The sequence below is a fragment of the Lutra lutra genome, chromosome 12 (assembly GCF_902655055.1).
Source record: "Lutra lutra chromosome 12, mLutLut1.2, whole genome shotgun sequence".
Lineage (NCBI taxonomy): Eukaryota > Metazoa > Chordata > Mammalia > Carnivora > Mustelidae > Lutra > Lutra lutra.
This window is the reverse complement of record NC_062289.1, coordinates 73,598,260-73,616,304: the sequence shown is the minus strand read 5'-3', so window position 1 is coordinate 73,616,304 and position 18,045 is coordinate 73,598,260. Positions and strand designations below refer to the sequence as shown.

At 45.8% G+C, this 18,045-nt stretch overlaps 1 long non-coding RNA gene across 1 annotated transcript; it reads right to left on the bottom strand.

Annotated features, from left to right (window-relative positions):
• Positions 1-646: 646 nt before the first annotated feature.
• Positions 647-2,932, bottom strand: LOC125081648 (uncharacterized). The gene is made up of 3 exons (XR_007121767.1): positions 2,675-2,932; positions 1,157-1,201; positions 647-990 (listed from the first exon to the last, which is right to left on the bottom strand). It is a non-coding gene; the product is annotated as an uncharacterized LOC125081648 (long non-coding RNA).
• Between the last annotated feature and the right edge of the window lie 15,113 nt (positions 2,933-18,045).

Here is an 18,045-nt window from a genome sequence, read left to right as displayed (position 1 = left end):
TTTTTATTGGGGTGCCTGAGTGGCTTGGTTGATTAAGCATCTGCCTTTGGTTCAGGTCATAATCCCAGTGCCCTGGGATGGAGCCACAAGTTGGGCTCCCTGCTCCATGGGGAACCAGCTTCTCCCTCTCCCTCTGCCTGCCGCTCCTCCTGTTTGTGCTCTGTCTCAAATAAATATATAAAGTCTTTTAAAAAGTTTTTTTTTTTTTTCCTTTGAGAGAGAGCATGAGGAAGAGCAGGGAAGAGGGAGAAGCAGAATCTTCACTGAGTAGGGATCCCAACAGGGGGCTCGATCCCAGGACCCGGAGATTATGACCTGATCCAAAGGTAGATGCCCAACCCACTGAGCCACCCAGGCTCCCCGAGGGGTCTTTTAGATTCACCTTCCAGGGGACCAGATGACTTTACAGCTCAAAGTGTCTGTGAGTCTAATTTTTCTTACCTTCTGGAAGAGATAAAGGAGTAAAGAAGATTGTCCTGGGTATAGCTCTGGATGGGGAATCACATTTTTCAATTGAAGTGTCCTGAAAAATCAGAATTGCTCAGGCTTACAGGAAGTGGATTGTCTGATTCTACGTTTTACTTGCATTTTGGGGGGGAAAAATTGACCACAAAGTTTTCTTAAAAGGATTCCCTTGGCTTTTTTTTTTAAAGATTTTATTTAAAATCAGACCAAAGGGAGCGGCTCAACCAACTGAGCCACCCAGGCATCCCAGGACTCTCTCGTCTTGATCAACCAAGTGTCCCCGCCCCATCCCAGTTTCCAGCAAGAAGAAATTGACAATTTGCCTTTGTATCGACTTGGGGTTCTCCTGGAAATCTTCACCCTACACCTGTGTTCAACCATTTGTATTCAATGATTTTTACTTGGTTTCCAGAAGTTGGGTGTCCACAGGCAATATACTGCTATTTCCACCATTATGATCAGATCCATTGCCAGAAAACCCAGGGGCTCTGGGCTACCTTTATGTTGCTCTCAATGGAACGGAACCTGGGAGAGCAAAGAGATAAGTAATTCATTCCACATTATTACTGCAGTCAGCCCTATGGTGGCACCGAGGAGCAAGGGCCATAAGGAAAGTCTTCATAAAGGAGATATTTGCATGGTCTTTGAAGGACGAATAGGAGTTTGCCCAAGATTTTAATTTTTCTTTTACCTTGGGCTCTTCTCCCTGCTAGAGAAGACAGATGCCACCTGGCCCCTGAGAGAGAAAAGCGGTAATAGTTCATCTGGTGCTAAAAAAGATCTGAAACTAACACAAAATAGATACTCAACCTTTAACATCTGCTAATATGCTCAAATCTAAGTGTATGAGGAGTTCCTTCTGAATTTCTGTGTACTCATTTTGACTCTCCCAGGACATCCCTTGTCCCTCCCATCCTCTTATCCTCAGCACTCTTGAAAATGTCCTTAATATTTCTTATTTAAACTACAACTTTTCGAATTTAAATATCTTAAAAAAAAAAAAAAACTACAACTTTTCTTTCAAACTAGAGGCAGGACTCTTCTCTCCTGCCATCCGCTCAGGTCATAGGGTCACAGTAATCCTTCCCCTAGTGCCCTCCAGCCTCCCAGCTAGCTCTTACTCGTGGTCCACAGTTCCAGGTCTCTGAGCTCTGACTTTAGCTACGACCCTTGCCAAAAGGATCAAAAACAAAATTGTTAGTCAGAATTTCCTCTCCTTCCCTGAATTTTTCTTTTTTTGATTGAGGGCCATCTTTACTGGAAGGAAATACTTTATACACTATTTCTTTCTCTTCCTTTCTTCTTTTCTTTCCTTCCTTCCTTCCTTTCTTTCCCTCCCTTCCTTCCTTTCCCTCCCTTCCTTCCTATCTCTCTCCCTTCCTTCCTATCTCTCTCCCCTTCTTCCTGCCTCCCTCTCTTCCTTCCTCTTTTTTTTTTTCTTTCCTTCCTTCCTTCCTTTCCCTCCCTTCCTTCCTTCCTATCTCTCTCCCTTCCTTCCTCTCTCTCCCCTTCTTCCTGCCTCCCTCTCTTCCTTCCTCTTTCTTTTTTTCTTTCTTTCCTTCCTTCCTTCTTTCTCCCTTCCCCTTCCCTAATTTCTGATTCTACTTCTGCAGTGGATGTGAAGGCATCTTACCACCATGGTGTTAAAATATATGTATTTGAAAACCTTAAAACAAAACTAAAGGTTTTCAACTGAGCCTGGGTGGCTCAGTTGGTTAAGTAGCTGACTTCGGTTCAGGGCATGATCCCAGGGTCCTGGGTTCGAGCCCAGCATCAGGCTCCCTGCTCAGTGGAGAGCCTGCTTCTCCCTCTCCCTCCGTCTGCTGCTCTGCCTACTTGTGTTCTCTATCTCTCTGTCAATTAAAATAAAAATCTAAACAAAAAAATAAAGACAAAACAAAACTCAAAAAAACTGGAGGCAGGAATATGAGAGAGAGAATGTGGGGGAGCCTTTCTTGCCTCCCCCACACTCAGCCTACCCTTGTTTGGCTTTAAATTCTGCAGTCACTCCCCCTCTCCCGGGTCCTGCTCTGCCTCTTTCTCTAAAGTAGCCAGAAGGGACCTGAGGGTGACTTTAGTCACTCTGTCTCTGAGTCCCAGAGAGAGGCTAACACTTGGGATCAGGAATTGGCACAGGAGCTCAGGATCCTGAGACTGTGCTGCCTGGATCCAGCCAGCCTCCTCGCTTTGCACAGCGGAGGTAGCTGACCTTTTCCATTTCATCCGCTTTTTTCTCAGCGCCCCACTTGGCTTGGCAACCACAAATCACCACGGTTTCCTCCTTGGCATTTCTTAAATGTGGCCCACTTAAATGAAAAGGTCAGAAGAGAGAGGCCCCGTGGACTTTGAAACGTTCAGCTTGCCTTCTGGCCTGGGCCACCGGCTTGACAGGTCCCGCGGGCTCCCCGGGGAGAGGGGGCAGCTGATGAAATCCGCCATCCGGAGGACGCCCTGCGCCCTCCCTCCCTCCTCCCCCCTCCCTCCTCCCCCCTCCCTCCTCCCCCCTCCCTCCTCCCCCCTCCCTCCTCCCCCCTCCCTTCCTGAAAGCGCCCTTGTTTGCGTATCCGGGTTCCAGAACAAGAACCTCCTGTTGCAAATCGATCTGGGAGGTAACATTACGGTTTGAGTGGATTTGCTTGGAGCTGTAGGCAGCCGCCTCCCTGAGAAAGACAGAACCTGTTTTTACTGATTAAAATCTCCCTTGTTTGTTCGCTTTCTACCTCTAAAAGTTCTTGGAACCTTTTTCCAGGAAGAAGCCAGGTGGTAGGAAACCAGAGTAGCCACGGACAGCAAGCCTTGTTTTTGTCCTTACGCTAAAGCTTCTTTTATTGTCAAGTAAACAAGTGCAAGGCTGTGCGGACTAAGGGACTAAGCCGATAGTAGGACTGACAGCCCATGAGTATGGGGCTCTGTGCCAGGCACTGCCATCCCTTCTGTCTCTCATTCCTGCATGGTAAGCCCTGGCTCCGTTTCTCAGAGGAGGAAGCTTGAGAGGTGAGGCCCAAGGTTACACCACTCACGGGTAGGAGAACTGGGATTTGACCCTCAATCCCTGCCAACTTCATATATGGCCTGATTCCTAGAGGTTGCACTGGTGGGAAAAGGACCCAGGCCTGGCTCACTGCTTGGAGGCCCTGAGGCTTCTGAGGCGACCCCCACTTTCAGTGATTTGCATTTTATTAGACAGAAACTGAAAACTGAAGTCAACAAGGTGTCTGAAACCAGCAAAAGAACGTTCCTTTCAGTGTTGGTTGCCATTCCTTTGTTGGGGAGTAGATTGGTGGGGCCGAGGTAATGTTTACTGGGCAAACAACAGACTGGGAGCCAGGCAGAGCCCACACCTAGCCCCGGGAGGCCCAGGCACAGCCTGCAAGGGCCCCAGTGAGGCCCTGCTTTGAGAGACAACCAGGAGAATGTGCCCCTAGAAGCCAGGAGCCCAGAGCCCTGGTCCTGGTGCTGCCATTATTATTATTATTATTATTATTTAAGATTGCATTTATTTATCTGTCAGAGAAAGCACAACCAGGGGGAATGGCAGGCAGAGCAGGCAGAAGGAGGAGGAGACCCAGCTGAGCAAGGAGCCTAATGTGGGGCTCGATCCAGAAACCCTGGGACCATGACCTGAGCTGAAGGCAGACGCTTAACCGACTGAGCCACCCAGGCGTCCTGGGGTGCTGCCATTATTATCACGTGTGCTTCTCAGTTCCTCAGCTTGATGAGGTCGAGCTCCAGTGTGGCTGCCGGGAACAGTTTGACCTGGGCAGTGTGGCTCAGCAGTTGGTTGGGGGGAGGTTAGAGTCCAGTCACAAACTCTGTGACTCTAGACAGGTCCTTAACTTTTTTTTTTTTTTTAAGATTTTATTTATTTATTTGACAGAGATCACAAGTAGGCAGAGAGGAAGGGAAGAAGGCTCCCTGCTGAGCAGAGAGCCCGATTTGGGGCTCGATCCCAGGACCCTGGGATCATGACCTGAAGACAGAGGCTTTAACCCACTGAGCCACCTAGGTGCCCTAGACAGGTCCTTAACTCAGAGACTCTGTTTTCCTATCATGCATCTAAGAATCATAATAGAACCCACCCCACAGGGTTGTCAAGACATTAAGTTAGAATGCCCAGCAGGGTTCTAGAATATATTGCCATGGCCACAAGGGTCCTTTCCTTTGATTTTGTTTTGGTGGGGAAATTGAAATTCAATTAAAACAAAAGTTAACAAACTAGAAGGAGGAGGACGAGGAGGTGCAGACAGAGGTGAAGGAGAAGTTAGAAGTTATAGCTAAAATCTAGGGGCACCTAGGTGGCTCAGTCAGTTGGGCGTCTGCCTTTGGCTCAGGTCAGGTCCTCGGTTTGAGCCCCTTGTGGAGGTCCCGGCTCAATGGGGAGCCTGTTTCTCCCTCCCTCTGCTCATGCTCTCTTTCTCTCTCAACTAAATTTTTTAGAAAAATCTTGGAAATTATAGTTAACATCTTCCAGTTAAAGCTTAGTTTAGTGCTCCTATATAGGAAACAACACATTGGGAATTATTAGCGATTCTCTAATTCTGCAAATATTCACTGAATGCTTGACACTAGTTCTGTGGATCATAAAAAGATATTTATGCAGGGACCTTTCCCCAAAGAACCCCCAGTCCAGAAGGAGACACACAAAAATAGCTATGACAGAGAAGTCATAGGGTCATGCAGGGATTAGGAATCTGCTGTGATGCCTCAGGAAATTCTCTGGAAGCCCAGACACAGCAAGACTCCTGGGACAATGTGGACCTTGGGGTCCATGTATAGCACACTTTCAGTCCCAACTTTGACTCTGATCAGCTGGACGATCTTGGACAATCGACTTCACGTCTCTGAGCAATTTCCTCCTCTCGTGATGATTAATTTTATGAGTCAACATAGCTCAGCTGTAATATCCAGGTATTCTTTTAAAGAGTAATCCAGGCTTTGCTCTGAGATATTTTGTAGATGCAGTTTAACGTTGACGAAAGGAGAGTATCTGATGGGGCCTCATCCAATCCAGGGGAAAGGCTTTAAAGCAAAACTAGGTATCTTTGAAGAAGAAGAAATTTCACCTATGTTTTTGTTTCATTTGTTTGTTTTTTAAGATTTTATTTATTTAATTGACAGAGAGAGTGAGAGAGGGAACACAAGCAGAAGGATTGAGAGGGGAGAAGCCGGCTTCCTGCTGAGCAGTGAGCCCGACGTGGGGCTTGATCCCAGGACCCCGGGGTCATGACCTGAGCCAAAGGCAGACGCTCAACCCACTGAGTCACCCAGGTGTCCCAAAATTTCACCTATGGATTGCTATGTTGACTCTTGCCCAAAGTGTCTGGCCTGCCAGGCTGTGCAAAAATTTCAAACATGCCAGACCCACAATCATATAAGCCAATTCCCTGAGATAAATCACATATATGTAGATCATACATCATATATATAGCGGGTAGATATGATATGTGATTATGTCATATATATACACATATGCTATATGATACATGCATCACATATCTATGATAATATGTAAAAATGTCCTACTGGTTCTCTTTCTCTGACCGTAGGCAAGCAGAAATGCTACTTCTCTTTCCGTTCCTTGACTGTTCCCAGCATTATCTGTCCTCTGCTCCTCTCCATTTCCCAACACCTCATCATGAAGGCACAGAACCTGGAGATGGAAGGGCCCCTAGGGGCTGTGTAATTCATCCTCCTTAGTGTAGAGGAAGATATTCAGATGGAGAAGCCAAGCGATTTGTCCCAGGTCTCAAAGACTATATTGGAGGCATGGGGCTAACATGTAGGGCTGACCTTGCAGGGTTGGCAGAGAGTAAGGCAAAAGAGGCACTTCCCTCGGGTGCAAAATTTAAGGAGTGCCCCAAAAGTCAGTAATCAAGATGAAACATATTTTTAAAAAATTATATAACTATTTATTTGACAGACAGAGATCACAAGTAGGCAGAGAGGCAGGCAGAGAGAGAGGAGGAAGCAGGGTCCCCACTGAGCAGAGAGCCCGATGCGGGGCTTGATCCTGGGACCCTGGGATCATGACCTGAGCTGAAGCCAGATGCTTTAACCCACTGAGCCACTCAGGTGCCCCAAGATGGAATATATTTTGATACAATATTTATTTTATGTATTTTTATGCAATTTTTAATGCAATATTTAAAAAACCTAAGTTAATGAAAAAAATCTGTGATGTACAAAGTATCACATTTTTTGTAAAGATTTTTTATTTATTTATTTGACAGAGAGAGATCCCAAGTAGACAGAGAGGCAGGCAGAGAGAGAGAGAGAGAGGGAAGCAGGCTCCCTGCTGAGCAGAGAGCCCGATGCGGGACTTGATCCCAGGACCCTGAGATCATGACCTGAGCCGAAGGCAGCGGCTTAACCCACTGAGCCACCCAGGCGCCCCAAGTATCACATTTTTTAAAGCCTTTTTTTTTTCTTAAGATTTTATTTATTCATTCATGAGAGACACAGAGAGAGAGGCAGAGGGGGAAGCAGGCTCCCCATGAGCAGAGAGCCCAATTCGGGACTCAGTCCCGGGACCTGGGGATCATGACCTGAGCTGAAGGCAGATGCCCAAACATTTGAGCCACCCAGGCACCCTTTTTTAAAGCTTTTTAAAAAGATTTTATTTATATGAGAGAGAGAGAGCACGCTCACAAGGGGGAAAGAAAAAGGGAGAGGGAGCAGATTCCCTGCTGAGCAGGGAACCTGACACAGGGTTTGATCCCAGGACCCCGAGATCATGACCTGAGCCGAAAGGCAGACCCTTAACTGTCTGAGCCACCCAAGCACCCTCACATTTTTTAAAAAGTAAACTCCATGCCCAACGTGGGGCTTGAACTCATAACCCTTAGATTAAGAGTCATATGCTCTACCAACTAAGCCAGTCAGGCGCCCCACAAACTATCATATTTTTAAATCAAGAAGGATCATTATTGGGGTGCCTGGGTGGCTCAGTGGGTTAAGGCCTCTGCTTTTGGCTCAGGTCTTGATCCCAGGGTCCTGGGATTGAGCCCCTCATCGGGCTCTCTGCTCAGCAGGGAGCCTGCTTCCTCCTCTCTCTCTGCCTGTCTCTCCGCCTATTTGTGATCTCTCTCTGTCAAATAAATAAAATCTTAAAAAAAAAAAAAAGGATCATTATTGTTGGGTTTTCCTTTTGCTGTAGGCGCTGACGTGGTTGGCACTTTATGGTTGCTCATGTCTGGTGGCGTCTCTATATTAGACCAGGCTTTACATGCTACCCCAGTGTTCGTGATAACTGTGCATGTGGTTTCCTCTGCCCGTCAAAACCTCTCATAGGTGGCCGCTGCCCTGGTGTGTCCAGGACTGAGTGGTTTCCCAGAACTCAGAACATTTAGTGGGATACATTGACATAGTCACAGGAAACCATTGTGGTTGGTTGTTCTGTCAGAGAAGGAAGCAGGGACCTGATCGTATGCACTTTTGTGCCCCTGAGCCATTGGGTTACACCGAGTAATATTGATCAAATTTGCCCTTTTTGGCAGCATACCTGGCAGGCACTCAGTACTTCCCTAATCAGTTGCTTATCTGAGGCACAGAAAGGCTGACAGTGACTGGGCCAGGACCCACTGGCAAATCCCTGGTGCTCCAGCCCCAAGCCTCTTGGCCTCCCCAGTGTCCTGCCTGCTGCTGCTCACCCATGACCATCCTCCGAGATTCCGGAGATATGAATCCAGTGGAGGCTTTTTTGCCTAAAATCTACCCAGGAAGCTGCACTCCCCTCCCCCCTCCATTTTTTTACAAGCAAATACTCTGCCTTTTGAAACTTTCTGTGCCTTAGACAAAAATAGGCATTTGGCTTCAAGGATCATTATATCGTGCCTTCAGCTAAGGACAGACATAGGAACATTCTAGGCAGGCCACTCGACAAGGTTAGCTCTGTCACCTGGAGCAAGACCCCTGATGGCTTTAGCTCTGAATGTCTTCAGTGACCAAATGAAAGGCTTGGACTCATTGTTCTGGGACATAGCAGGGTGCGTCTGTGACCATCAGTATTGCCATCTGTGAAGTCAGCACCGTATATTTTAAGGTATTTATGAGGATTCAGTAAAGTAATATATAGAAACCACCTTGCATGGTCCCTTGTGGGAGGACATTTGTTTTCTGTCTCTCATTCTCCTCTGAATCTAAAACACAGTAATTTTATGATTCCACTTTTATAGTTAGTAGGAAAGATATTTCACTCATTTATTCATTTATTCCAAAATGTCTAATTGTTCACCTACTATGTGCCAAGCATAACCCTAAGTATTAGGTGCTAAGGCTATTGTGGTGAGTAAGGACCCAGTTAAAAAACATCAGACATTATCTAAACATTGCATCTGCAATGCAAGACAAGACCTACCCCCCAAACCCACAAAAACCCGGTAATAAAGTGCACCCACACGTCAGAAATCATCCCTATGGACTGTTTCAAATGAGTTCTGAGTAGACGCTGTTTAGCAGGTGGTCAATGTTCTCCCAAGTGGCTGCTATTCTTGTGTTTCAAACACCTGCTGCTGTTTGCAGGTTGCTAACATTTACTTTGGTCTTTATGTCAATGCCATTTGCAGAAGGAGCCAGCTGTGGGGCTATTCTCTTTCAACATTGCCACTGAACTGGGCTTCGTCCATAGGAAAATAAACATCACTTGCGTAGATAAGGCTACCGCAACCTTCAAGACGGATTCGAGCAGGGACCTTCCGCTTAAGAGGAAGAGTAGGCTTCATCTCGCTGGCAGTGAGAAATGTCCTTCGTGGCTTAGTCATCTGGCTTGATTTTACTTTACCTAGCATTGGTTTTGTCTTTCTCCCCTCTTTTGGAGCCTTGTTTTGGTAACTCCTCTCTCCTTGTGAGGTTTTGCCAGACAGTTGCGAACTGATGAATCATAGATAGTAAAGGTTAGACGGAAAATGGACTAGTGGTTGCCAAGTGCTAGGGGTCGGAAGAACTGGAGAGTGAGTACGGAGTGGCGACGGGGTCTTCTCTCCCGCCAGTGATGTAAAAGTTTTGGAACTAGATAGGGGCGGGGGCTTCACAACATTGTGAATGTACTAACTGCCGCGGAATTGTGTACTTAAGGCAATGTGAATTTCAGCAAAATAAAAAACAAACAAAACATTATGTTAAGTGAAAGGAGCCAGATCCAAAGGAGTACAAGCTGTATGAATCGGTTTATATGAAGTTCAAGAATAGGCTAAACTGATCTATGGTGATAGAAAGCAGAAAAATGGTTGCCATGGGGCTCAGGGCACTTACTGGGGTGATGAAAATATGCTCTATTTTGTTTTGGACAGTGGTTACAGAGTGTATATGCTTGTCCCAAAGTGTCAAATTGTATGTTAAGATCTGTGCACTTTTTTTTTTTAAGATTTTATTTATTTGACAGAGATCGCAAGTAGGCAGAGAGACAGGCAGGTGGTGGGGGGGAGCAGACTCCCCACTGAGCAGAGAGCCCGATGCGGGGCTCAATCCCAGGATCCTGGGATCATGACCTGAGCCAAAGGCAGAGGCTTTAACCCACTGAGCCACCCAGGTGCCCTCTATGAACTTTTTAAAAGACTTTATTTGTTTAGAGAGAGAGAGCACAGGAGCAGGGGGAGGGGCAGAAGGAGAGGGAGAGAGAATCTTTTTTTTTTTTTTTTTAAGATTTTATTTATTTATTTGACAGAGATCACAAGCAGGCAGAGAGGCAGGCAGAGAGAGAGGAGGAAGCAGGCTCCCTGCCGAGCAGAGAGCCCGACTCGGGGCTCGATCCCAGGACCCTGAGATCATGACCTGAGCCGAAGGCAGCGGCTTAACCCACTGAGCCACCCAGGCGCCCCAAGGGAGAGAGAATCTTAAGCAGTTTCCTCGCTGAGCACAGACCCTGACACAGACCTTGATCTCACGACTCTGAGATCATAACCTGAGTTGAAATCAAGAGTCAGATGCTTAATGGACTGAGCCACCCCGGCACCCCAAAATCTGTGCATTTTATTGATGTTGATTCTACCTCATTTAAAAAATAAAAATGCGGGACACCTGGGTGGCTCACTCGGTTAAGTGTTTGCCTTTGGCTCAGGTCATGACCTCAGGGTCCTGGGATTGATTCCCAAATCAACCTCCTTGCTCAGCTGGGAGTCTGCCTCTCTCTCTGCCTGCTGTCCCCGCTGCATGAGCTTTCTCTCTCTCTGGCAAATAAATAAAATATTTTTTAAAAGAGAAAAAAATTTTTAAGTTGAAAAGGAAAGGTGAATATCCTAGGGAAAAAAAAAAAGGCAAAGGATCTGGCAGTAGCTGATTCAAGTTTCCCGGAGCCATTTCATTCATTTTTAAATATATTACACCGAAGAACTACCTTCTGTTACTTCGTTGTTTCTTTTAAGAATACAGTTTTTGGAGGGGAGGAGGTTGCGCTACTACTCATGGGCTTCTGGCTTTTGTACATTTTATTCCTGATAACTTCATGTACTTTGGGCTAAAGGAGCCTGGTCTCAGGCCATGACCAGGTGTTGTCATTCCTTGGTTCGGTGGTCACGTCCTCTTGCCTCGTACCTGGTTTGACTCTTGACTCATCTCTTTGCTTGGCCTCTTGGTAGTTGTGTGACTTGAGACAAGTTACTTAACCTCTCTCGAGGCAAGGCTTCCTCCTGGGGGAAAAGCAGTGATGCTGTCTCCCTCGAAGTGCTGTTGTGAGGGTGGGCTAAGCCAGTGCCCAGGGCCTGGCACAGGAAAGGGCAGAGACAGCATGGCTGGGTGAGTGGGATTGCCATGTAAAATGGAGCTTGTCTGGTTACCTTTGAATTTCAAATAAACAACAAGTAAATTTTAGTATACAATGGTTATGAATTGACTGTTGGTCCCCCACACACCCTCCAAATTCATATGTTGGAGCCCAAACCCTCAGTACGGCTGTGTTTGGAGGAAGTAATTAAGGTGAAATGAGGCCTACGATGAGGCCTTGATCCAACAGAATTAGTGTCTTCATGAGAAGAGACACCAGAGAACACTCACTTGTTCCCTCTGGGCCCCCACACCCTGCACAAAGAAGTCATAGGGACACACAATGAGAAAGTAGCTACATGCAATCCGGGAAAGCCCTCATCAGAAATTGAACTGGCTAGAACCTTGATCTTGGACTTCCCAGCCTCCAGACCTTTGAGACCCAGCCAAACCCACTAATCGAGTGTTAGGATGGAATAAAGATTTTCTTCAAACATTCGAGGACTCAAAAAATGTATCTTGAGGGTGCCTGGGTGGCTCAGTCAGTTAAGCGGTTGCCTTTAGCTTGGGTCATGATCCCGGGATCCTGGGATCAAGCCCCACATCGGGCTCCCTGCTCTGCAGGAAGCCTGCTTCTCTCTCTCCCACTCCCCCTGCCTGTGTTCCTTCTCACTGTGTCTCTCTCTGTCCAATAAATAAATAAAAAGACAACCCAACTAAAAGTAGGTAAAGGATCTGAGTATTGTTTCTCCAAAGAAGACATACAGATGGCCAAAAAGCACATGAAAAGATGCTCAACAGACTTTCAGGGAAATACAAGTCAAAAGCACAATGAGATACTACTTCACACCCACTATAATATAAAAGACATAATAACAAGTGCTGATGAGGATAGAAATTGGAACCAACCCTCACAACACGGCTAATAGGGGCAGTGTTTAAGGTGATGCAGCTGCTTCGGAAAACAGCTTGCCAGTTCCTCAAAACAAACAGTTATCATATGACCTAGGGATTCCACTCCTAGGTATATACCAAAGAGAAATGAAAATATGTCAAATTTTCTTTCTTAAGATTCTATTCTATTTAAAATTTTTATTTATTTATTTGATAGACACAGAGAGAGAGAGCATAAAGCAGGGGCAGTGGCAGGCAGAGGGAGAGGAAGAAGAAGGCTCCCGGCTGAGCAAGGAGGCTGATGTAGGACTCCATCCCAGGACACTTGGATCATGACTTGAACTGAAGGCAGATGCTTAACTGACTGAGCCACCCAGGTGCCCCTAAAGATTCTATTTTATTTTATATTTTAAAATAAGATTTAATTATTTAGAGAGAAAGAGCAGTGGGGAGGGACAGAGGCAAAGGGAGGGGGAGAGTCTTAAGCAAACTCCAAGCAGAGTGCAGAGCCTGACTTGGGGCTCGATCCCAGGATCAGGACCTTGAGCTGGACCAAAAGTCAGTTGCTCAACCAACTGAGCCACCCAGGCACCCCTAAAGGGTTTTAAGTAATTTCTACAGCAAATGCAGGGTTTGAACCCACAACCCCAAGATCCAAAGTGCAGGCTCCACCCAGTGAGCCAGCCAGGGGCCCCTGCACACACATTTTCATGGCAGCATTATTCGTAATAACCAAAAAGTAGAGACAACCCAATGTCCATCACACGATGAATGGATGAATAAAATGTAGCATATTCATACAATGGAATATTATTTGGCCATAAAAAGAATTGAAGGAGTGCCTGGGTGGCTCAGTGGGTTAAAGCCTCTGCCTTCTGCTCGGGTCACGATCCAAGGGTCCTGGGATCAAGCCCCACATCAGTCGGGTTCTCTGCTCCGCGGAAAGCCTGCTTCCTCCTCTCTCTCCCTGCCTGCTTTTCTGCCTACTTGTGATCTCTGTCAACTAAATAAATAAAATCTTAAAAAAAAAAATTGAAAACAGGGATTCGGGATGTTTGGACATGCATGTTCACAGCAGCATTATTCATAAATAGCCAAAAGGTGGAAGCAACCTGAGTGTGCACCAAAGGAAGAATGGATAAACAAAATGTGTCATATACATACAGTGGAATATCGTTCAGCCTTTATTTATTTTTTTTATTTATTTGACAGATAAAAATCACAACTAGGCAGAGAGGCAGGCAGAGAGAGAGGGGGAAGCAGGCTCCCCGCCGAGCAGAGAGCCCGATGCGGGGCTCGATCCCAGGACCCTGAGATCATGACCTGACCCGAAGGCAGAGGCTTTAACCCTTGAGCCACCCAGGCACCCCTCGTTCAGCCTTTAAAGGGAAAGAAATTCTGATACATCAAGAACGAACCTTGACATTGTGCTAAGTCCATCACAAGCCAGAATATGATTCCTCTGATGGGAGATACATAGAGTAGCCAAGGTCACAGAGGCAGAAAATAGAATGATGATTGCCTGGGCCTGAGGGGAGGGAGAATAGGGAGCTGTTTGATGAATACAGAGTTTCAGTTTTACAAGATGAAGAGAGTTCTGAGATGGATGGTGGTGATGGTCGCACCGTGATGCGAATGTACTTAGCATTACTAAACTGTACACTTAAAAAATGGTTAAGAAAGCGTTGCCTGGGTGGCTCAGTGGGTTAAGCCTCTGCCTTTGGCTCAGGTCATAATCTCAGGGTCTTGGAATCAAGCCCCATGTTGGGTTCTCTGCTTAGCAGGGAGCCTGCTTTCCCCCTTCCCCTCTCTCTGCTTGCCTCTCTGCCTACTTGTGATCTCTCACTGTCAAATAAATAAATCTTTAAAAAAATGGTTAAGACGGTGAATTTTATGTTATGGCTATTTCACAATGATTACAGATGAATGAATGTAGTACTGATACGTGCTACAGCACAGATGACTCTTGAACACTTTACGCTGAGTGAAGGAAGCTAGTCACAAAGGGCCACAGTCTATGATTTCATTTTTATGAAATGTCCATAACAAGCAGGTTTCTAGACAGAAAAGTGGTTGCCAGGGCCTGGGATGGTGGTATGGTAGGAGGGGTCAGGAGGGTAATTTTATATGTCAAGCCAGTTAATTGTATGGAATGTGATTATATCTAAATTAAGCTGTTAATAATGTATGTTGGATATGTTTAAAAAAGTGAAGGCCGGAAGTGCTTCATGAGAATAAGGAAGTATTCCAAGAAAGGAAGGCATGGGATCCAGGAAATGGGGGCTCCCACATAGGATGCGATTGGTTACAAGGGAATCTGAGGAGAAAGGTGGTGTCAGGCCAAGAGAGCAAGCAGTCTGCATTGGGGCAGGAGGGCTCTAGATAGGAAGTTAAAAAAAAAGATCTATTAAGTGTTTGGTAAAAAAAAAATCAACACACAAAACACAATAGATACACAGAAAAGTAAGGCAATGAAAAAAACAAGGCAGTTATCAATTACAGGAAAAACAGGTGTAAAATAAAAAGTTTAATTATCGCATACGATGCTCTTAGCTGTGAATAATGACATCATGGTAATAATGCACACCATTAATAAAAATGGTGACATAAAATAGATTGGGAGAAAAGGGGAAGTAGAAGTGGTTGTGAAAAGAGAATTAATTCCTCATGTGGAAGTCAGTTAATGAAGTCAAAGATTGATAATTGAGATAGAGCAATGGCTCAGTCGGTGGAGCATGAGTTGCTTGACCTTAAGGTTGTGAATTTAAGCCTCACATGGGGCAGAGATTATTTAAAGATAAAATCTTAAAAAAAAAAAAAAAAGAAAAATGAAGATGACAAAACAGGAAGTCATAGCAAAGAAGTTCCCTCTGAGGGGTAAGATTGGGGAGGAGGAGGGGGAGGGGGAGGATAGGCAACCTGGATTTTGTTGTAATCCTTTTAATGATTTTATCTATCTATTCATTTATTTTAGAAAGAGAGCCAGTGTGCGTGCATGTGTGGATGTGGCAGCGAGAGGAGGGGCAGAAGGAGAGGGAGAGAGAATCCCCAGCAGATTCTAGGCTGAGCCAGGAACCCGATGTGGAGCTCAGCTCAGGGGTCAGTCTCACAACCCCGAGCTCATTAGCTGAACTGAAATCAAGATTCGGTCACCCAACAGACTGAGCCACCGCAGTGCCCCTGTTGTAAGCCACTTAAATCTGCCTTGACTGAAAACAAAACAAGCTTTATGGACGTTTTTCAATATATTTGAACCAATCTCTACACCAACGTGGGGCATGAACTCACAACCCCAAAATCAAGAGTCGTGTGCTCTAGGGAGCCAGCCAGGTGCCCCTTAAATATATTTAAAAAAATGGAAACCTAGAACCTGTTGAACTCTTTGGCATGCCCATTTCCTATTCAGGAAACATGGGGTTAATTTTAGAGCTCAGAGCACCTAGAGGGAGGAGACAAATGAGAGAACTGGAAGACAGTTGTCCTAGTAGATAGAGGACATTCTCCTCCACCTTCCCAGCTGTGTCTAGTGCCTGGGGCCTTCTTCAGGAACCAGGACACTGGGCCTCTTTTCCTGCCCCCTTTCACCATCTGAGGTTATGGATTCCAGTGGCAACGCCCAGAATGCTCTTGCCCTCCAGTCCCTGTATTTCTGGGAATCTTTACAGCACTGCTCTCCAAACTTGCTGGCCCATCTTGCTTGCTCTCAGGTGCCCAGCCTTGGCTTCCCATCAGATTCTTGCCCAACTCCTACTTTCCTGAACTTGACACTTGGGACTTTCCCTGGTTTTCTCACTCGAGCTCAGGCTCTAATTCCTCTGACACTCCACCCACCACCCCAAAGCTGCAGGCCACCCCACCCTCAGCCCAGCCCTTGGAGCCCTGGCCTGGGCAGAACCCAGGATCTGCCTGCACAACCGAGAGGAAACGTCACGCTGAGGGAATTGTCACACGTGTCTGTAGTCTCAGGCTCCTCGCAGGTAACTTGGGAGAAATGATTCTTACTATGAAGATTCAAGATGTCTAGAAGTAAGAACCATGTCGGGCACAGGGTAGGTTTAAGGAGATTATTAGGTAAAGAAACACTGAAGTAGAATTTCGAGCAATGCCAGGAAACAGCAGCGGATAGGTGGCTTGGTGTGGGTGAGGGCAGCCACTCGGAGTGAGTGAAGATTTCTGGAAGCAAAAGGCAAGCAGAAACTTTTAGATTTCAACAGTTCTGAAAGAAAAAACACTACACAACAAAACATGGCTGGGTCTATAACTGAATGGTCTCCTACGCCCATCCCTGGGGCCCTGACACTTTTGACCACAGCCAGAGACATGGACACTCCTCATCTTTAAGTACAAAAGAAAAGACCGTATTTACCCAGGATTCCTCCTCTGTCTTGCTCTCCCTTCCATTTCAGAACATCCCCAGTCCCCTGTGGCAGGTCTGAGCTTTCTTGTGAACTCCTCAATTGTGCCTTGACCTTCAATGGGCTATACGACCTTTTGCTTTACTTTCTCTAGAACCGACGTCCTATATTTTGTGTCCTCCTCATGGTCCCATCATTTAAGAACTTGATGTCACTGTTTCCCTGGGGAAATTCCTACCGACTCAGAGCTTCCTTGATTTCAGGACTCTTTTATTAACATCTTTTCATTTCACTAACTATTTCACCAAAAAGAGCGTCTAAGTATAACGTGGATGACTGTATTTAACTTTTGCAGGCACTTTAGCTTGTTTATTTCCAGAAACGCTGCTCGGAGGGCTGGGGATCTTTAAACCACGTTAAGATATTTGACTTGGATCCGTTTTTCACGGGAAGCTGGTACTTTACTGATTCCAGACTTTCAGAATTCACAGTTGGGTATGATTTTTTTTTTTTTTTAAAGGTGGTGGTAGGGAAGGTTCCCCACGATAGGAACAATTGTCCGTTACCACCCAAAAAGAGTAGGAAGGACACATTCTCAGAATGTAGAATGACCTTTCAATTTAGTACATTAATCTTTTTTAAAAATGCTCTACATTGTGCTTATTTTTCTCATTTCTCTGCTCATCCTGTGGTTTGGCCACTAGGAGCAAACCAGCGAAGGCGGGTGGAGACGGCACCGCAAAGAGCTGCAGGGCCATCTAGTGGCCACATGTCCACACTGCAGTGCAAGTGACGCTGTTGCTGCCAATCCTGCCCCCAAATGGAGAACTCACACCTGGAGTTTCTGGCATTAAGGATCAACCCTTGGGGCGCCTGGGTGGCTCAGTGGGTTAAAGCCTCTGCTTTTGCATCGGATTCTCTGCTCAGCGGGGACCCTGCTTCCCTTCTTCTCTCTCCTCCTGCCTCTCTGCCTACTTGTAATTTCTGTCAAATAAATTTAAAAAAAATCTTTAAAAAAAAAAGGATCAACCCTTGCTACTTTACAGCATTTTTGAAATTCGTTTTATAAATGTTCCTACAGCCTTGGACTTCAAAGGATTGCCTCGCTGTAAATCTGAAGACTGAGCTTCCAGCCATTGAACGGTGATTCTGAGCGGTGTTTCCTGGTTCAGACAGGCCTGGGTTAGAATTTGCTGTCTGGGTGACTTTAGGCAAGTTATTTAAACTCTCTGACCTTCAGTTTCCTCTTGTACAATGGATATAGTGGGCAGGCTTGTTCTGAAGATAAAGAGAAGCATGCATGTCATGTAATTTTGGCTGTTCCTAACATGTAAATGTTGCTATTGGTTTATTCAACGCTTATGGAAAGACGGTGTAGCCCAGGAAAGGGACAGAAATTCACCCACCCAAATACGCCCACATAAAAGACTTCATAGGAGATTCCTGAGCAGTATCCCAAAAATCCTTCATTTCTTCTCAATAATGTTTTATAGGTTTGTTGGTGGTTTTTGTATAAAGATCATGCACAGCTTTTTTTTTTTTAAGATTTTATATTTAAGTAATCTCTACCCCCACTGTGAGGCTCGAACTCACAACCCTGAGATCAAGAGTCACACGCTCCACCAGTGAGTCAACC